This window comes from Haemaphysalis longicornis, unplaced genomic scaffold (genome assembly GCF_048455015.1).
Source record: "Haemaphysalis longicornis isolate Haplotype H1 unplaced genomic scaffold, Haemaphysalis longicornis Haplotype H1 scaffold_3, whole genome shotgun sequence".
NCBI classification, from domain to species: Eukaryota; Metazoa; Arthropoda; class Arachnida; order Ixodida; family Ixodidae; genus Haemaphysalis; species Haemaphysalis longicornis.
The window spans coordinates 57196040-57217738 of record NW_027526335.1 but is presented as its reverse complement, the minus strand read 5'-3'; the positions used below and the strand labels follow the sequence as shown (position 1 = coordinate 57217738).

General features: G+C 46.6%; 1 protein-coding gene across 1 annotated transcript in view; it reads left to right on the top strand.

Moving 5' to 3' along the window:
• The window catches only part of LOC144174476 (rho guanine nucleotide exchange factor 17), a 178152-nt gene that overhangs the window by 119225 nt on the left and 37228 nt on the right, over nucleotides 1-21699 (top strand). The gene's annotated exons all lie outside the window — the stretch shown is intronic.

Here is a 21699-nt window from a genome sequence, read left to right as displayed (position 1 = left end):
GTCTGCCTTCTCGGTTGTGAGACCAAGGTCCGGTTACTCGTCACATTTAATAACGCTTCGACATGTTGTTTAGAATTTCTAGGAACGCCGCGTGTCTGTTGAGTTCTTGTAACGTGAAGCTAGACATTTAGTAGCATTGCACAGTCATGCCAGTCCGACAAACCGTATCCTAGTCATAGAAAGGTGGTTTCTAGTGAATTGTCTATTTTGTTTGGCCATGGAATGTTCTGTCGTCGATTTTTATGTCTCCCGCCACCCGAACACGTGAGTTTCATGTACGGTGATGGCTTCTCTTAAGCAAACCTGATGTGTATAGCCCTGCCTACAGTCATATTGGTAAGCCGCCCTGTGTAGTCGAGTTCTTTCCCGGCGCCCAGCGCGTCATAACGTCTACCCTATTGTACAGTATCTTCGTCGCACTCCTGCTGAACCCCTAAGCCAAAAGCCGAGCTCCCACTTTGGTCCACTGTGTTCTCCATCCATAGCCATTTACTTATCCCTTTTACCCCATCCAAGCGCGAGTGTTAACGCAGTCATCACTACAGTTTACTCTAGTCCAACTTTGCAGTTCCGCCATCAGCCTCTGGCTCCGCCTGGGTTTCTAGTCGAGCCGCTCGTGTTAACACCGTGTTCACATTGTTGTCTTGTCCCAAGTTACAGTCCCATCATCCTCTCTGGCCCCGCCTGTTTTCTAGTCGAGTCGTTCGTAGGCAGGGCTGAAAGTGCGAGGATTCATGTACAAAGCTCGCTGATAGGCTTGAGTGGGTGACCTTCTGGAGCTCGCCGAAGGGTCCACCACCGAAGAGGAGCCGTCCTCCCATGAGTCCCCTGGAGCGGAAGGCAGTCCTGGACAAGCAGTCTGTGTCGGGCCCGGGGGCCCTGCGGCGGCTGTCAGCTCAGCAGCGGCGCGCCGAGTCCGACCCGGCACCATGGACCAGGCTGGCGCCCTGCCCTCGCCAGAGTTTACCTGCCTGCGTTGTGCCGGCACCGGGCGGCCGGCGTCCCTCGGCGGGCCTGGCATGGCTCGCCGGCCGCTTCGGCAAGCGCGCCCAGAGTGATCCCTGGATATCGGACCGGATACGCCGATACTTCCTCACCCGGACCTTCGACGTCGGCCCGGCCGCCAATGCTCTACTCTTGAGCTTGGTAGGAGCTTTCTACTGTGGACTTTGGGGCATGCAAGGGACAGCTTACGCGGCTATTAGCTTGACTTCGCGATTTGACTCTGTCGTAACCTCAGAAGTCATTCAGGCATTACGTAATCAGGGTGTAGACGAGAATTACGTTAGAATACTAGAGGATATCTATAATGGGACCACAGCTACCATAGTCCTCCATAAGGAAAACAGTAAAGTACCTATAAGGGCGTCAGACAAGGAGACAGAATCCTTTCCAATGTTATTCACAGTATGTTTACAAGAGGTATTCAGAACATTGGATTGGGAACAGGTGGGCGTAAGGGCTAATGGAGAATACCTCAGTAACCTCAGATTTGCTGATGACATCGACTTACTAAGTATAACTCGGGGGACGAATTGCAAGTAGACCCGCACTGGACAAGCAGAGTAGACTCGCGGGCCTGAAAATTATTATGCAGAAAACTGAAGTAATGCTCAATAACCTTTGAAGAGCACAGCGGTTTGAGGTAGGTGGCGTGGCAGTGGTAAACGCGATTAAATAGCGTCAGTAATAAAGATTTACCCTGACGTTTCGGGTGGGGAACCAGCCTTTCTCGTAGATCCTACTTGAGCAGGGCCGGTCTCCCGGCCGAAACGGCAGAATAAATCTGTTTTTCACTTTGGCTATTCACATGGATATAATAGCGCTAAGACGGGACGAAGTGAAGGGTATAGCAAACGCATTGTCCTGTCTTAGCGTTGTTCAATCCATGCAATGAAACAACTAACCCTGCTACAAACCCCTCTGCTATTTAATCGCATAATCAGGGTGCTCAAAGTTAACTCGACATATTTTTTTTTATATAAATTGGGTGCTTAGATCTGCGTGAAGACCACCTCTACAGCAAGGTTATGCGCCCAAGAGGACACAGAATTAGTGGTAAATATTGATGTCGGGAGTCTAATTAACTAAAACTGAATAATTAGCTTTTTAGTGTCTGCAGTAAGCAGGCATGTTTGTATTGAAAGGTGAGACGCAATCGTGTTTCTACACAGTTTCATTTGGCAGAATTCTTCCAGCGCATCCGTACTCCGAGATATCGAAATGCGAAGTTCAATTGCCGTCCGCATGATTACGCATGCAGGACAGTGAGGACCGCCGCAACACTCCTCCCGTTTGTTACGTGCCTGCTGTGCATGGTGTTTAAGTTGACGACGGGGTGGAGGTACAGGCAGAATCGATAATTTCCCCTCTCTCACCACCCTCGGCTGGCGAAATCAAGGAACAACAGCTGTTCCGAGTACTGTAGCTTGCGATTACGCAAGCCAAGACTGAAAGGGTGCCAGTTGCTGCGGACGGGGTCTTCACAGAAATCTAAGCAGTTAATCTATAAAAAAACCTGTCGACTTAACTTACTTCGATCTCTCTCTCTCTCTCTCTCTCTCTCTCTCCTCCTGAAAAGTTCCGTATATACGGAAATCTGGGAATACGGAGTACTTTCCTAGAATGGCACAAAGCTGCAACAAAACACGAAATATTTTTGAGAAACACACGTGAACGAAATAGTGCATACTTATCTAAAAAAATGTGACACCAATTTTATGTCTAAGTTTACTAGAACCGCCAAATCATTGTCCGTATGAATTCTGTATATACGGAATATACGGAAAACATACGGAGCGTCATTTTGCTTATTATTGAAGGTAAAAACACGAAACCTGTGCCAAACGTTTTTATTGCGCACACTTATGTGATTCCCTGTTTTTTATACTGACATCTACTTTTGGTGTGCTTGGGGGCGGCATAATCCGTATGAACTCCGTATTCCCATAATTCCGTATACACGGAACGTTTCAGTAGGGTCTCTCTCTCTCTCTCTCTCTCTCTCTCTCTCTCTCTCTCTCTCTCTCTCTCTCTCTCTCTCTCTCTCTCTCTCTCTCTCTCTCTCCTCCTGAAAAGTTCCGTATATACGGAAATCTGGGAATACGGAGTACTTTCCTAGAATGGCACAAAGCTGCAACAAAACACGAAATATTTTTGAGAAACACACGTGAACGAAATAGTGCATACTTATCTAAAAAAATGTGACACCAATTTTATGTCTGTAAGTTTACTAGAACCGCCAAATCATTGTCCGTATGAATTCTATATATATACGGAATATACAGAAAACATACGGAGCGTCATTTTGCTTATTATTGAAGGTAAAAACACGAAACCTGTGCCAAACGTTTTTATTGCACACACTTATGTGATTCCCTGTTTTTTATACTGACATCTACTTTTGGTGTGCTTGGGGGCGGCATAATCCGTATGAACTCCGTATTCCCATAATTCCGTATACACGGAACGTTTCAGTAGGGTCTCTCTCTCACTCTCTCTCTCTCTCTCTCTCTCTATATATATATATATATATATATATATATATATATATATATATATATATATATATATATATATATATATATATATATATATATATATATATATATATATATATATATATATATATATATATATTCGACTGGAGGGCCAGTCTTCATCAGGGTAACGATAAAGACTGGTCCTCCAGTCGAAACGTCAGTAAAACACTGTTTTTGCATTTAATCGTGAGTCAACCATTTTCTCAAATATATATACATACATATATATCACACAGATTAACAAGAAAGCTTCGAAAGGTTTGTCGTCGTCAGGGTACTGATGAACGCGTCGTGTCGAAACGTTAGCACCGGCCTAAGGTTGGTCCCTTGACCAATGCTTTGTTTCCTATAGTATTAGTTTATGTGTGTGTGTGAGGGGGGGGGGGGGTAGAAGCCGCAAACGTAATTTCGCCTTCCGGACGCCCGCGCAATATTCTGCGCAGCCAATTATATGCCGCAGCAACCATCTGAGATGCTGTTAGTGCGCCATTTTGCCAATGACTCGAGTTTCCGTTGTTAACTGAATTACAGCCACCCGCTCGCTCTTGCGGGATTTATTATTCAAGAGCTCTGCCGAAGGAGACATCGGGCAGCGTGGGTTTCCGCTATGAAGTTAATTATGGCCCCTCCGGATCTATCGTTATTTATTATTCACTTCCTGCACTGGATGGCCGGATCCTACCGGTCTTAGCTGCATTTTTTTCTTTCTTGTGTTTTTTTTTTTCTCGCTAAACAACTGTTCTAGATTTAACGCAGCTCTTTGTCTCTCTCTTCATAAAAAGAATCGTGGTCTCATTACCAATTTTAGGGCTTGCGCCGTCTTCACCATGTCCGTTTAGACAAGTTCGTTTATTTTGTATGGTATTGTAAAAACGAATGTGTTATTCAAGAAGGTACGCCAAAGTAAACGGATCTTGTCTCTAGCTTTAATTTGGAAGAGCATAAAAACACGAAATGGAGCTAAGATAACGGTGTAGTAAAATGGTTCGGCCTCCTGGCGTGCTTGTATCGTTCGGGTGACAAAGGTTCATACTTCTGCGGTTTCCCGCATATCCCCAATGGCGCCACGGGGACTAGTTTATGTGGTTAGCGGCCCCAACAAAAGCCAAGGCAATAATGCGATTGTAGTGTACCTCTGGTTTTGTTTGATTGCACCGTTTTGATCCCACCATTCAGTTCACGCGCTTACTTACGGGCCTTCTCGATTTGCCAGTCCTGGACAGTCCGCGGACAGTCCGAGGACTACCCTTGGACCGGAAGTTTCGTAGGAATACATTGGAAAATTGAGCTACGGATCGCTTCCCGGGGCAGTCCGAGGACGATCCGGGACTGATAATTGACGATTCCTTCTTTGCTACCTTCCCGATGCCGCCACTGGTACGTCTTGAAGAGGAAAATTTGAAACATTTTCAACGATTGGGATTTTTTTAAACGTTTTTTTCTGTCGTAAAAATAGCTCATTTAGTGATCAAACTCTAGTTCTTTCGATCAAAACACGGATGTATGTTCTCATAGTGGTTCCTTTAAAACCCCGGCAACTTCAGTAATTGCCAAACAAGCAATATTGCGTGCTCTTCCATATTAACTGCGAACTGCATTTTTTTCACATGCTCATTGCGGAGAAATGAGCGGCCAAGCCGAACCCTCTCTTCTCCAAAATTTTTTTGCGAGCCATTTCTACGTGCAAACTGTGAGAATTGAGCCTTTCAGGAAACGGTTCAGCCGCAATGTGCATGACCGCCAACGCAATATCGACCCGGTCTTTTCAGGCTTAGGGTAATGAGGATCCATCATGGTAGCCGGATTAGAAGCAGAAGCGAAATCGAAATTTCGATGCGGGCCCGAGCTTTAAACGGGTCAGTATTTTGACATTAATTAATTTTTGTCGCCGACGATTGCGAGCATTTTCTCTGCGGCCCTGGAAAGAAGTTTGCTGGTGTGCTGAGTTCTTGAACGAAATGCGGTTATCCTATTAGCCAACACGAGGTTATAGTTATGGTCCTTCTAAACTTTAAGGGGACCCAGTAGCGCTTTCCATGAACGCTTTTACTCTTTCCTTCGCGTCTGGAAGCACTGCGGAAGCTATATATTATGGCCAGCGCGGAGCGGCACTGCGTGATTTGCTCGTCGCACCGGATACGCCTTCCGTTTCGTTTCTGCTTTGTTTTTATGGCTTTTTTTTTAAGTTTCTATCGAAAAGCGTCCATTGCTGCAACTGAAGGAAAAACCGGCCAACAGCAGCTACATGGCCTTAGTGACGTAATTCGAGCCGTCGAAGAACGCCAAGACCGGGAAAGAGAGAAAAATCTTTTGAGGAAGCTTACAAGTAATCTGATGGGCATAGAACAGTAATTTTTGACTGAGGTACTTTGCGACCCCCTAATCTAAGTACTGGGTGTGTTGGGTGACTACGCTGTGCAGGCATTTAAGATTTCAAAAAAAAGTTGAAGAAAGTGTTGCAGGGTCCCTTTAAGTGCTAAAGTTGTGTAAAAAACAAAACTTTGTTCGGGCAAGTTCATAACAAGTTTTGGTCAAGGGCACTTACTCTTTTATGAACGTCTGAAGGTCAGTTGATTGATTGATTTATTGATTAATTGATCGTGGCACTTCATCTGTGTCGGGTTGATGGTGTGTGTCCCGCAGAAGACTTTAATGAACCTTCGTTGTGCTAATCTTTAATTTTATCGCTGCGATTAGCGGCAGGCTCAGATTAAATATGTGGGTTGCAGGGGGTAGTCCTACTCTTTAATCCACCTCTGATTTTTTAAAGACGATAGTCTTTCTTGGGCTACTTAAACCCAGAAATTTGGTCTGTCTGTCTGTCTGTCTGTGACTCGATCCAGCCACCCGGCCAAAGTAAAACAAGGCCTGCGCAATAGTCTTATATAGTCACAGCTAAATCTACCCGTCTAAGTCCGGTGTAATGTTCATACTTGTCAACATTGTTGAAGAAGAACAAGACGTTACGCAAATATAAGACAACAAATTAATACAGGAGTGATATTTGCAGTGTTCCTTTATAAAAAAATCATACATGCTTGAGTTTTGCGAAATTAAATACTGCATCAACTGCAGAAAAAAAAAAATTGGCCGCGTATCTGCTCTTTTTGTTGTAAATATCGTCAAAAGACGATAGTCTTTGTAGACATTTGCCAAGGAAATGCCCCCCTTCGCTTTCCCGCTCACCTCTCATGCTGTTCCTGTTCCGTCGCGCTCATCCCAAGGTAAACACACTAAAGGTTTGCTCAAGGCGATTTGAATTTACCACGTTCCACTGCTACAGGCGGGGTTCCGCGATGCCAGCGCTGCAGTACGGCGGAGACGCGCGTGAATCGAGGCGGCCGACTTCAAGGTTTATAGAACCGCGTTGCCGTGCTCCACGTGCGTTCCAAGGAGAACGTGAAACCTACCTAGTGGAACCTTTCTTTGCTGTTGCCACGTGATTTCTCATATGCCGCCCGGAGGTGGCGCGGGCAACAGCAGGCGGAACGCGTTGTTCTGCAGTAAATGTAGAATATCATTTGCTATCGAAAAACTAAGCATCCGGGAATGTTTTAATAAAGGAACACTGTAAATATTCCTTGTGAACTAATTTCATGTCTTATATTTGCGTAATGTCTTGTTCTTGTTCAACAAAGTTGACAAGTATAAACATATAAACCGGGCTTAGACGTTTACATTTGGCTGTGAGTATATAAGACTATTGCGCAGTAAGCATTTTACTTTGGCCAGGTGGCTGAATCGAGTTCCAGACAGACAGACAGACCAAAATTTTTGGGTTTAGATAGCACAAGAAAGACTATCGCCTTTAAAAAAATTCACTCCGCCGTCGCCTGCTGTCGCCCGCGCCACTATAGCTTCTGGCGCCATTTTAAGAAATCAACCGGCAACAGTTACGAAAGGTTCCACTAGATAGGTTCCACGTTCTGCTTGGAACGCACGTGGAGTAACGTGGTTCTATCAACGCTGAAGTATGGCGCCTCGATTCACGCGCGTCTCCACCGTAGCGTTGGCGTCGAGACACCCGGCCTGGAGCAGTGGAACGCGGTAAATTTAAAATGATTTAAGCAAACCTTTTTCATCTTTACCTTGGGAGGAGCGCGACGCAAGAGGAACAACATGAGAGGTGAGCGGGAAAGCGAAGGGAGGCATTTACTTGGCAAAAGTCGATAAAGTCGTCTTTTGTCGACATTTGCAACGAAAGGAGAAGATACGCGGCCAATTTTTTAGCACCAGCATTCCATTCTTCGTCAAGTCCCTTCTACAGCCTTGTAGCTCTATTTTAATTGGGGGGGGGGGGTACGTTTTTTTTTGGTGTTTGCGGGTGTGTCTCGTGAATATACGGCGTCGGACACGGCCGGAACACGAGGCCGTGACGACATGTTCTCATCGCCTTGAGCGCTGTGCCTTGTTTCTTCCAAATGATTCGTAGAATTTATCTCGAAAGCCTGGAAAATGGAACAGCAGAAGTTGATCCTTTTCCCCAAGTCTTGCTGCTGCTTTCACCACAACTGTACGCATTTTTGTAATTATTTTGGGGATGAGAGGATATGCACCGGTTATGAAATGCCTGTATTAATCAACATATTCTCGCAGGTCTTTTCTCACGTTCAAAGTGAAAAGCATATGCTCAATACCCGGAGGATCCCACGTAATCCTTGGCGGAGGCCTTACCTTACTTTTCTATCCATTCTGCCATCGTGCTGCAGTGAGAGAAAGAGCGAAAGAGAGAGGGAACACCCCTTGTCCTCTTTTATTTTATTCTATTTTACTTTATTTTATTTTTTCACCGTACCGGTCCACCGGCCATTTCAACTAACTACGCCTCCGAGACCCATAGAAGCATTGTGCAATAACTAGGGACTCCAGAATTCCTTTCTTGACTTGATTAATTAGTTTTGAACAACGAGAAATATTTTTTATCAGTGCAGGCTCCTTGTGCGATCCAGACAAGAATTGCCTGTATGGTTGTTGAATTCTTTAAGGTGTTCTGGACCATTTCCTTTTGCAAAAATCTGAGCAAGATGAGTAACAAAAAGTGATAGATCAAGTTGTTAATGGTATACGATTTCTATTATCGCGAAAATTTTGTGCAGGCGTTCTTTCGCCGCGGCACATGAGTCATGGCGTAACCCGCGAACTAAAGATCTCTCGCATTCAGACGGTGGTAACCTCTAAAGGGGGATCATTGGATGGGCCAGGGCTGCAGAGTGAACCTCCTCTGAGAAAATCGAGGCTGCCCCAAAGCGCCTCAGGCGCTATTGGGCTTTATTTTTAGTGTTTTGATATTTGTAAGAAAGTCGTGTAGCAGACGAGAAAGCACGAAAAATGAATCTTTTAAACATGATATCAATATGTATAATCTGAATATGACACTGCGTTTTTTTTCCCCGTTTTATCGGAAATGTAGCTGTTTGATTGCATTACCGTGCGTCGTTCACTTTTAAGCATTTGGGTAGTAGTGAGAAAATTCCAAGAAAACCGGACGCATAAAAGGTTATACTGCGAGAGTAGTGGCGTAAACGGAAATTTTCTCGACACTATCTGAACCATACAGATGCATCGGCATTTGGTAATGTGTTGAAATTAGTCGTGCGGCTAATTTCCATCGCCCCAATTGATTGGAACAACTTAGTTTGAGCTTGCTGGGTTCAAGCTGACTCGGTGGTGAATTAAAACAAAAAACCACGGCGCTGTGCAAACTTTTTTTGCTACAAAATCCCCGCGTATAAACGTTTTTGTTCCTGACCGAAAGTACTTTTCTTTTTCTCTCGTTTGGCGCTCTGTTTCAAGATAACGGTATTGATTTTTTTGTCGAAGTTGACTCTAGATGTTACTTCTTTTTCTTTCGCTTTGGTGCTCTCTTTCAAGATAACGGTATTGATGTTACATCAGAGTTGACTGTGGACGCAACTTACCGAGCGATACTAACCTAAAATAAGCTAACCTAACCCTTCGGAGTAGGCGTACGTTTGTGCACAGGAAATTAACCATTATCGAAATACGATGCCCGGGGTGAGGAAAGCAGGGGTGGTGAATTGTCTATCTTTGCTTCAAGTCAGCGGTTCGATCCTTGGTCACGAGGACGTACTTCCGATGGAGATAAAATACAAAAGCGTTCACGATTACGACGTCCCGTTGGCCGTATATCCTCCGCTACACTCGCCTTTGGATGCTTCAACGAGATAAGCCGAAACTGTAATTAAGCAAAGGTACGCCCATGCGTTGTGAGTTCGGGCTCATGCATATGCATGGAACTCATATATACTGCGCGTCTTGCATACTAAAGCACGTGCGCATTCTCTCTTGTCGTTTGATATTTGTCGCTCCTCCAGTGAAATTACTCGCTTTGCCATCGTTTCAGCTCGTTCGTAGCTGGGGGCTGTGCCTTCGCGGTGAGCAACGCCTTCCGCAGATGTTTCTTGTTATTTGAACTTTCTTCCGCTATTGTATGAAGTCACGCCCACGGACTCGCTGATCAGACGAAAATGTGATTTTTGTCGCTTATGTTCCGCTTGCTGCGAGTGCTCAGTCAGCTCTAGTGCCGTCCTCGGGGTTTTTTTTTTTTTTTTTCTTTTTGCGTCAGCGCGATGGTGACGGTGCACTGAAAGTTTTAGCATAAGAGAATAAAAGCGTTCGGTGGTGGCCTGTGTTCCGGCGGCCCGAGGCAGTCGTGTGGAATGTAAACATGCGTGTGCCTAGGTCCACCGTGGGCTGTTGGCTGGACAGGAAGTTTTGTTTCAAGTTCGTTAATTGTTGCTTGTGTTGGTCTGCTGTGAGCTGGGGCTGAAGTTTGAAAGAATAGCGACCGCGTTCCGCAAGCTCCGATTCTTTATTTACTACCTCGCCACAGGGCACCTCGATAGCGTCAATCATTTGGTGGCCGAGCATGTGCTCTCCTTATAAGAAAATCATCGTTTTAATGAAATCGCTTTATTCTAATTGTCGTTTTAATTCGGAGAATAATGTTCCTGTCTCAGTGCATAACGAGCAGCAACTCCCTGCTTCTAACGAAGTGTCGCTTATAACGAAGTCAGTTTTCTGTAGTGAGGACTTCGTTATAACGAGTTTTTACTCCGCGTCCTTGAACAAATAGCTCGCGCAAACGAAGAACCACAATGACTGTCATCGCAGCAACGTGGTTTGTTAAACTCGAAATGGTATCTTTCGCTACCAATTCAGTTCTTCCCCCTTTTTTTTTAAACGTGATTTTGGAAATCGACCCGCCGGGGTTGCTCAGTGGCTAAGGCGCGCTGCGGAGCACGAGGTCGCGGGTTCGATTCCCGCCCGCGGCGGCCGCTTTTCTCATGGAGACAAAAAGCAAAAAATGCCCGTGTGTACGAAATTCCGGCGCACGATAAACATTCCCAGGTGGTCAAAATTAATCCGGAGCCCTCCACTACGACGCGCCGCATAGCCTACGTTGCGTTGGCGCGTTAAACCCTGCAATAAATCAATCAATCAATCAATCAATCAATCAATCAATCAATCAATCAATCAATCAATCAATCAATCAATCAATCAATCAATCAATCGAATTCAGAAATCGGGAGCGTGAGTACGGCTACGATTCATGATCGCCCTTTTCACTGATGCGGAAGGTTAGGAAAGCGGCAAACCTATCCGATGCCTTTGCGCGGCATCTCCTGCCTTTATTCGGCAGACTCGAACCTTCGCCATGAGGGCACCGTGCACACTTCAATAAGGGCGCATTGAAAGCTAAGGTTGGTGAAAAGAGCGGCGGATTAATTTTTCGGGCATGACTGCGCCCGGCCACTTGAGTTGTCTGTATAGCGCTTATTTAGATCGTCTGCAGGGGACAGTTTGCGTAATACAAAGCACGTTGTTCTACGCGGGCTCAAGAGTTACTCCTTTCGTTGATTTTTTGCGCGCAGCTGAGAAAGCTGAGCAAGCAGCGGTAAATCCCTTTTTAAAGTCTAAGCTGAAAGAAAAAAAAAAAAAAAAAAAAAACAAGCTGAGCTCAGCTATCCCCATGCAATCCTGCGATGTTTTTTTTTTTTCTTAAAGTAATACCATTTTGTTTTAGTGACGCATTCCACGTTTCTGCCTCATTTTGTGAGTCAAGCGCCGATTTACTCTTTCTAGGGTCGCAAAGCTGAACTTCTTCGAGTTTTATACTCTTTTTTTTATTTTGCAGCACTTCAAGGCGTCTGTTTGAATCATATCTCGTGGTCCTTGCGTAATAAAAAAATTATGTAATTAATAATTCGGGATGTGCGGTTTAGTTTTATTTTTTATTGTCCGTCGTGACACACTATCCTGTTCTCCCACCTTTGCTTTAATCCGCGGAAAATTTTAAGTACACCTGTTACATAAAAAGGAGCGCATGATCAGATGAAGAACTTAACGCTCCCGCCTCGCAGTTTTCTTGAGGAAGTAAAACTAAAAGTGCTTAAACTACTACTCCTGCCATTTTATGGCTGGATCTTGCAACAGTGATTCATTAGTACGGTAATTCTATGCATAGAAACTGGATTGAAGGCGTGGGTTTTTCCAAAGTTCAGGTCAACCGATTAAAGGAGCTCATGCAGTGCTTGTGGTTTCATGGGCATTGTTGATTGGACAGGCTCAAGGTGTTTTTACTTTTGTGTTTGTTTTAATTGAATCCACGCAATACGACACAAGCAGGTAATCACGCGCGTAAGTTCTCTACTTAAGCGGAAAATAACTGAGGCAAGTTGCGCAGGAAAGGCTGAGAGAAAGGGGTAGGGAGAGGGGAAGGAGGGTGATGGAGAGGAGGGGAGAGGAATGCGCAGAGGCGGGGGCGTATTGCTTTTTTGTGCACTCGGTTAATTTTGTTAGAGACATTGGCCCGTATTGCACGCGCAACAACTTTACTCGAAATCAGCCCAACATGAGAGGTTCACTTAAACTGGTGGTTTAATGTCAGAGTGCCGATATTACGGATATACTGAAGCTTACTTTTGCTTACCACTGCCGGGGAGTGCCCACAAGCCCTTGATGCCATAAGCGCTCCAGTTTCTGTTCATGCTCTGTGTGTATTTTGCAGAATAAACTATTATTATTATTAATATTAGTTGTTGTGAGCTCCGTGGCATCGGCAACCCAAGACAGCGTTGTTTAGAGTGCTCACAATTTTGCCTAAAAACATGCACCACTCTCCTCTAAAAAGTACTACGGCATCCTAGTATTGTAACGTGAATTCTTTTTCGTAGTTAGCCGAGGTAGGCTGTGGGCGTGTTGAGCAATCGCATTTAGTGGGCAGCAATTTGGGGCAAGCCATGATTCCCCAAATGTTCTCCAGCGTTCTGCAAAGCATTTTCCCCGTAATTGTAGCGTTTAGGAGCTTGCTTTGTATGTAACATGTTCAGAGGATAATTCTGCAACGCTAAAACGTGACGGAAGCCATCAGCAGTAGCTCGGTGATGGGCAGAAAATTTTGACGTCAGCGTTAACGTCATCTGCACATAAATTCGACATCACCAACTATTTTTGCAGTGCTGCGTACTTATTTAAGTTAGGACATGCTCTGTGCGAAATATTGCCTTTATTGCTCGCTTGTACAGATTCTGCGCAGTTTTCGTGCGTGTTTTATCACTTCATACTAAACATCCCAACCATGAGGCAGAGATAATTAGAAGGAAAAAAAATGGGATGGAGTGCATTCGGCAGACACTCTCAGATAATGAATGGCAGCATACCATTGTCCCTGAAGAAGAAAGTGTACGACAGCTGCATCTTACCGGTACTGTTGCGACCGGGAGGGCAGACCCGAGCCGAGCTCCGTCGCCTCCGACATACGTTTGGTAGCGTAGTTTGAAGCGAGCGGCCAGCGAATGTTGCAGCGGTGAAGAAGTCCAGAAGCCGTAGACTAACGTAACTGTTTACTTCATAGCGAGAGATGAGCCGAAGCCAAAGAACAATGCCCCAACGGGCGAGGTAACAATACAGGACTCGAGCAGAGTGACAGCAATGATTCACGGCTCAAACAGGAATAACACTGCTGCGCTTGGGCGGGGTCTATTTATACCCAAAAGCGCCAACGGTCAAAACAGCGTTCCCTCTAGATTGTGCACACGCCATGAACGTCACAGACACACACAACACTCTTTCCAGAGTTCGTGAGCAGTCGGTAGTAGCGGCGCACGCTGAGTCCGAGAGAGGGGAGAGAGGAGGACTCCGCTGCGAACGCGGGGCCTCTGTGCAACACCACCTAGCTCTGTGTCCTTGGGACAGGTCCCTGCTTGTTGCGTCGGCACGCCATGGAGACTTCGCCGCACAGCCGAGGAATGTTGCAGGAAAGTACGGCGGCGGGCCGAATCGTAACAGTACTCACCCACTTGGCAGAAACTTGGAGGCTCACTAAATGGGTTCAATTAAATTGAGGACGACTCAGCGCGCAATGGAATGGAAGATGATAGGTGTAACATTAAGGGACAAGAAGAGAGCGGAGTGGATCAGGGAAGTGGATGAGGGTGCCTGTTATGGATATATTAGTAGAAATTAAGAAGAAATGGACGGGGGCAGGACATGTAAAGCGAAGGCAAGGTAACCGTTGGTCATTAAGGGTAACGGAGTGGATCACTGAGGAAGGCAGGCGGGGCAGGGGGCGGCAGAAAGTCAGATGGGCAGATGGGATGAAGAAGTTTGCGGGGATAAGTTGGTCGCAGTTAGCACAGGACAGGGATAATTGGAGATCCATGGGAGAGTCCTTTGCCCTGCAGTGGGCGTAGATATGCTGATGATGATGAGTAAACACACTGCAGAAGAGCTTTATGATGATTTTCAAGAGTGGTTCACTTCATTACGCTGTTCACCTAATCAATTAAATAGTATGGAATGGTAAATTAATTGGCCTGATAAATAATGGCAAAGTGTTCGGTTAAATTCCGTGATAAGTGGAGTCAAGCGCTCTAGGTCGAGCTTTGAACTCGATCTCAAAGAAAAAAAATAGTAATCTGTTGTATGAATGCAAGCAGGTATATTTGTAGTTTTTGAGTGATGAATTCTATAGATTGAGTTGAGTGAACCCGGGGCCAGTATTTGAAAAGCTTGTGCGATATGACGTCCTGTCGCGCGGCTGTCAAGGCAGAATGTCGACACCATTGCTGCGTTAACGGGCTAACACAACTGGGAAATGGGAAAGCGGAAGCGGAAGCTTTTCCCTCCCTGATGGGCTCCTGTATTTCTCGCGTTCTTCCGGCTGACAAACGTGACAGTTTGAGTGCCGGAAACACGTGACATCTCTTATAGAGCCAACCGTAAAAATAAAACTTCCGCCCAAAATTTCCCGTTCCGGGATTCCCGATGATGTCGGCAATCGCCCGCGAGCGAAAAGTGTTAAGAACCTGACAGGAGCTGTTTTCGGCAATAAAATTGACACCTCTGCTTCAAGACAGAAAGGAAAAAAAAGGCAGGAAAGAGTCGATATCGATCGTTGTCGTGAGGCGAGGTTGAGCGAATGGCTGTTTTTATATACCGACACAACGTAAACCGCGACTAAGCGCTAGACGGTGTTTTATGGTCCGACCGCTTCTCCACGATAGGCGAAAACTACCCGCGTGACCGTTCTTCGCTGGACACCTCGTTCGGCGCTGTACCGGCTGGGCCAAGTCGGCGCTCGGATAATTCTGCCATCTCTGCTGTCATGCCCGGCGGGTTTCTTCGGTACATGTAGACTAAATAGTTTGCTTACAGTAATTCAAAGCTGTGTTGCGCTGCTGAGCACGAGGTCGCGGGTTCGATTCCCGGTCGCGGCGGCCGCTTTTCTGATGGAGGCGAAAAGCAAAAACGCCCGTGTGTACGAGATTTCGGCGCACGTTAAAGATCCCCAGGTGGGCAAAATTAATCCGGAGCCCTCCACTACGGCGCGCCTCATCGTCTGCGTTGAGTCGGTGCGTTAAACCCTGTAATCAATCAATCAATCAATCAATCAATTCAAAGTTGTGATTAAAGAAAACGAGCGAACGGGTTTCCCACTATTATTTCGGAGCCCTAGCCGAGCTTTATTTCGTGTGCCTAATGTCGGTAGAAAGTAGCTACAGCTTCGTAAACATCTTGTCCTAGTTCGTTCTTAGTTCGTCCCAAAATGGGGTCGCAACAGTAATAGAAGAGGAAACGAGTGGATCGATAACAACGGTCAGGGCCTCTAACCTAATAGGAAGGTGGGATCGGAGGGACGAAAAAGTTCTAGGACGGACTAGCTTGCACGAGGACCGTGTTCGCCGGTAATGATCGGTTTCCCGCGAAACTAGATTACTCGAAACGCAATCGAACGAGACTGCACGGGTAACCTCCCTCGGGATTTGGAAATGAGTCTCGGAAAACGAAAAAAAAAAAAAAGCTACGGAGGAAAGGGGGTTGAAGAGGGAAGAGGGGGGGGGGGAAATTAGTGACCCTGCCACGGTCGTCATGAAACGGGCGCGGCGGACATGTCCAGGCGATCGCTGGAGGAGACGGGCGCGCATATTTACTTGAAAACGCGCGTATAGAAAGTTTGACAGTGCTTTACTGATAGCCGGAGCGCACAGATGTTGTGGATAGCGTCGTGCAGGCATACGTATGCTATACCTACTCTCCCCCTGAGTGCGCCTGAAACGCCCACCCGATATTTCCTCATTTGTGCCTGTCATTTATCCTGGCCATCTGACGCTGGCGTCGCACGGTTCTTCCAAATTGGGACGCTCGTTAGCCCTCTCTCGCTCTCTCTATCTCTCGCTCTCTCTGTGTCACCTTTCTCCTCTTGTTCCCGGCCCGTGTACGCTCCGCAAAGCTCGAGGAGAGCGCGGTCCTTAGGCCGTTACTATAGTATTAGGCGCTGCTTTTCTCCGACCTCGCCAAATAATTAGCGCTTGCGCCGCGCGTGAGAGTTCGTCTCGTTAGAAGCGGCGAATTCGGCCTGCTGAAGAGCGCCGGTCAAAAGTGGAGGTCGTCGTCAAGCAGCGCTGAGCGATGTGGAGCATTTGTGAGCGCCGCGTACAAAATGTGCCCCCCCCCCCCCCTTCCCCCGCCCTCGGGAAATCTCGGTGCGGTAAAAAAATAATTACACGATTTAAAAAATCGCGCCAATCCACCCTGTGAAGGTGTTTGGACAGCGAAGCTGTAAACGACACCCACAACGATTACCCATGCGATGTCACTTGAATTCATACACGCGGCTTTACAAAGAGTGAAACCAGAGAAAAGTGAAATGCACCTAACCACACCCTTTATTACTTCAAATAGATATCCTTTGCTATGGTTAAATCAATGCACGGTTCCTGAACGGTGGTTGGTTGGTTGAGTTGTATTGGTGAAGCACATGAGTGGAAACGATCTCACTTCTTCCTCCGTCTCTGCCGCCGGTGACGGAGACGGAGAAGTGAGATGCCATTTGTTGGTGTGAGCTTCCTTTGATTTTTATAACTCCTAAGGCATGCGAAAGGCGCGCGCACGGCCGCTACACGTGCCGTGGTCGCGTGACACTCACGTGGCATTCAGCGAGAACGCCGGGGTGCCCCCCCCCCCCCCCCCCCCTTTCTCTACCGGCTTTCCCATCCCCGTGTGGGCTCGTAGCTCAATCGGTAAGACAACAGGCTCTTCCTCCGTTGTTCTGTTCGTTCCAGGTTCGATTCCTGTCGGTGCCAGTAACTTCTCTTATTTGTTCACGGGAGTTTTCTGTTGACACCAACGGTCGCGACAAGAACCCTTGGGGGGTAGAGGTAAAAATTTTCGCTTTGAAACATTGCAGTCTGCTTGTTTATCAGGTGACTGTTCCGCTCACAGATAGCGCCTGTACTAACTACGAACCAGCCTCCAAACAAGGAGAACCTATACGTCACTCGAAAGTGTCGATTCGCGTTCATTCCCTGAAACTGATTTTTTATTCCCGGACCCCATTCGCGACACGGCACGCGAGTGAAATGTCGCTACTTGTGCAGAAAAATCAGGCACTAGGTGAATTTCAGCATGCGATTTGACTAAAATAGGCCGGAACACACTTTTGGGTCAAATTGTAATTCTTCGCCTTGCCATGCGCCGAGCTTGTCCCGTTGGCTGACGCCTCTATAGCTTCTTGATGACTGCGCCGCCTGCCGCCTCACCCGCCGCGGTGGCTCAGTGGCTAAGGCGTTGCGCTGCTGAGCACGAGGTCGCGGGTTCGATTCCCGGCCGCGGCGGCCGCTTTTCTGATGGAGGCGAAAAGCAAAAACGCCCGTGTGTACGAGATTTCGGCGCACGATAAAGATCCCCAGGTGGTCAAAATTAATCCGGAGCCCTCCACTACGGCGCGCCTCATCGCCGCGTTGCGTCGGCGCGTTAAAACCCTACAATCAATCAATCAATCGCCTGCCGCCTCTTCTCATGCAGTGTTTTGGTTCGTCTTTGCTTCTAAAGACGATAGTCTTTCTTGGGCTACTTAAACCCAGAAATTAAGTGCAATGCACTTCTTAAGCGACCCTGAACCTGCGTCCACCGGCGATGTCCGCGCACGTGGAGATGGGCGCGCGCAGCCTGGCCGCTGACATGGCACATACCCACGTGGGGGGTTGGCCAGGAATCTCCTCGTCTTCCTTGGCAACGGGGGGAGATGGGCGCGCGCTGCCTGGCCGCTGACATGGCACATACCCACGTGGGGGATTGGCCAAGAATCGGGCGTGAGAAGGGCTAATGCACCTGCTTAAAGGAGTACTGACACGAAATTTCAAAGCTGAGATCCGCTCTAGCAATCAAGTACAACGACAACACAAATAGGTGTCTGTGAATAAATGCATCTTTCTTTCTTTGTAGTTGTGTGTGTGTGTGTGATCTCTCTTTCGCGAACATTACCGAACCGCGCAAATTCAACTCGTGCATTCGCACTTTCACATTCTTCCCCTCGGGGAAATGCGGGGAATTTTTTTTGGTCTGTCTGTCTGTCCATCTGTCTGTCTGTCTGTCTGTAACTCGATTCAGCCACCCAGCCAAAGTAAAATGCTTATTGCGCAATAGTCTTATATACTCACAGCCAAATGTGTACGTCTAAGCCCGGTTAATATGTTCACGCTTGTCAACTTTGTTGAACAAGAACAAGGCATTACGCAAATATAAGACAGGAAATTAGTACACAAGGGATATTTACAGTGTTCCTTTATTAAAAAATTTATCGGTGCTTGGTTTTTCGATAGCAAATGATATTCTACATCTACTGCAGAAAACCACCGCCTCCTGGCGGCATATGAAAAATCACGCGGCAACAGCAACGGAAGGTTCCACTAACTAGTTTCCACGTTCTGCTTGGAACGCACGTGGAGCACGGCCACGCGGTTCTATAAACCTTGTAGTCGGCCGCCTCCATTCACGCGCGTTTCCGCCGTACTGCAGCGCTGGCATCGAAGAACCCCGCCTGTAGCAGTGGAACGCGGTAAATTCAAATCGCCTTGAGCAAACCTTTAGTGTGTGTACGTTGGAATGAGCGCGACGGAACAGGAACAGCATGAGAGGTGAGCGGGAAAGCGAAGGGGGGCATTTCCTTGGCAAATGCCTACAAAGACTATCGTCTTTTGACGACATTTGCAACGAAAGGAGCAGATACGCGGCCAATTTTATTGCCTTTTGCGCCCTCAACAACGTGTTATGGTGATGTCTGTAAGCAAACAGTACGTTTAGGGCACTTAAAAAAAACAAAAAAAAAACATCTGAGTCTTGGTATAGTGCTCAAACGCCAACAAAAGCTATCCGCGGACGCGGTTCTGCGCGCTTTTTGGCCGCTCTTGCGGCTTCGGCGACGGCAGCATATCACCACTGTCACCTCCGTACAGGTCAGGCACAAGTGAATTCTTTTGTCGCTCCATCTAAACCTGATACCGGCACAGTGAGATGTGTGTTTCGTCTTGCAGCGCGGACAACAAATGCGGCTTTGTTTCGAATATGCGCGTCGGAGAAAAATATGTTTCGAGAATGTGATTGCCCAATTCCTACTTGTTTGATGGGAATATAAGCCGCGCGAAAATGTTCATTATATTGAAAGGCTGTGCGTTGTTAAATACGTTCCCACTCACGCGTTGTAGCAAGAACCAAGGTGAGTTAATGAAACTACGGAAAAATAAATGGTCAAGTCCATAAAATATGAAATAGCTCGTACGGTAATGAAGAAAAAAAAAGAAAACAGTGTAGCTTCGGAAATGCTAAGGGTGTTCAACTAAACTTAATCCAGGCAGGACTGACTAGATGCGGAACGCACTGCTATTTCGCAAGACATAAGGAGGTGATGAAGGAGGGGGGGGGGGGGGAGGGGGGGGAGGGGGAGCGGGATCCTTAACTATTGTTGTCTTTCGTCTTTCGCGCTGTGATTAAGTATGAAATATTTTCCTTCAACATGACGGAGCCGTGAGAACGATTCCAAGGACTTTAGCTAGCTTATGTTGTGGTAGTTACAGAAATCAAGCCATGCTGATGTAAAAAAATACACAGGCGCACGCAGAACCAGGAACACCTGGTCAATCGGGCTCGATAAGCGGCGCTAGCCCACCGCTTTCTGGAGTGAGACGATGCCGCAACAAACAAACAAACAAAAAGGCTAGCAGTTAGAGCGCACTTCTTGTGCCAGTCACGCGTTTCTCACTGAGCGTTGTTCGCACTTTGTTGGCGCCATTTTTTTTTTTTTTTTCAAAACAGGCGCCAGGTGTTTTCAACATCTACAGCCAACTCACAGGTTTTTATTCTGAAATGGAAATAAGGGCTATTTCTATATAGTTCACTATGCGGTGAAATTGATTTTTCGAACCACTAGGCGTTTTCGAGCCACTGGTTGTTGATGGCATTTTTACCCTTTACAAAGCTAGTGCCAATTGTTATCTGTGTCTGCGAGACGGTTCTTGTGTGTGTGTGTGTGGTGGGAGGGGGGGGATCAATGCTTTTCTTTGAACCAGTAACACAAGTTATCTGACATTTTATTTTTGTGAAGGGTAAACCTATGGCGCGTCTAGATGCGCGGTTTTGTGTACTACTGTGTTTCTTTCGGGAAGCGGTGGTATCGCTTTCAGCCCATGATTTGTTTCTCCCGGGTGAAATAAACCATACTTGGATCTAATATTTTCGTTCCCATTCAAGAAAAGATTTTTTATCTACAAGTAAGTTAGGCCTCGTTTGCCGCATCCCATATAACCTTCTCAGCTTCGGGAGTAGTGTTCACAGCACCGACACATTCGTTTCATTCAATTGAGGAGGCTTACCGGCCGGGTTTCTAAGCGCATTCTACGGTGCGAAAACAAGACTACTGTTTTCCTGAAAATATTTGTTCCTGTGGTGTCAAGTCAAAAAGGACGTTTACCACTTCAGGACTACACTTGTGATGCGGGCTTAAATAATTATTTTAGTAATTTCCAATAGCTTTAGCACTACGTTGTTGGGTGTCCGCCGTAGCTCCTCGGATATCCCGACACAATGGAAGTAACGCCATCATCGATGTCATAACGTGAACTATCTCATTAACATCTCGGATAATGACTTAGGACCTTCGTATTCAGAATAAGTTGAAATCACACATATGCATCGCATGAAAATAGACAGCGAAACGAGAGAGGAAAAAGTGAAGGCCAGTTTTGCTCTTTTCGTCTGGTCCTTCCTGCTTCAGCATTGGTGGTTGCGTCTCACGACGTTTGCACACTTGTTACTCTATCCTCTAATAAGTGGACTGCGAACATGTTCTAACACTATATTTGCAGTGCTGCGTTATGTATTTTGTGGCACTGGTTTTTCTCTCCCCGCGCGAACATATTTTTCTCGCTTCTATCGGCCGCAGAGTCCTCCAGGTCGTGTCGCCCGCAAGTCAGGGTTATTAAAAAGATGTCGCAACTTGGCAGCTTTTTGTCTTTACCGCGAAAACGAAAATTTCGTGTAAATTTTATTGTATATTATGTTTACCAACTTCCAACAACCTGATCGGCAGTCCGTACGCGAAGACAGCTGTCGTACCATTCTTGGCAACCTATTCAAACCTTTCCAGTGCATTGTCGGTGGCTCGGTGGGTTTCCCTACACTTTTCCGTCGCAAATTCTTTCGAGCCTACCTTGACTGTTGTGAATCATGGAGAACTGTTACTAGCATCGGAACGCTGGAGTTCCACAGGCACATTTCAGTTCCACGAACCTTTTGCTGCACTTCTCCGGGTGGAATGAACGTAGCTCAATGAGCAACCTGAATTGAATTAGGGCGGTTC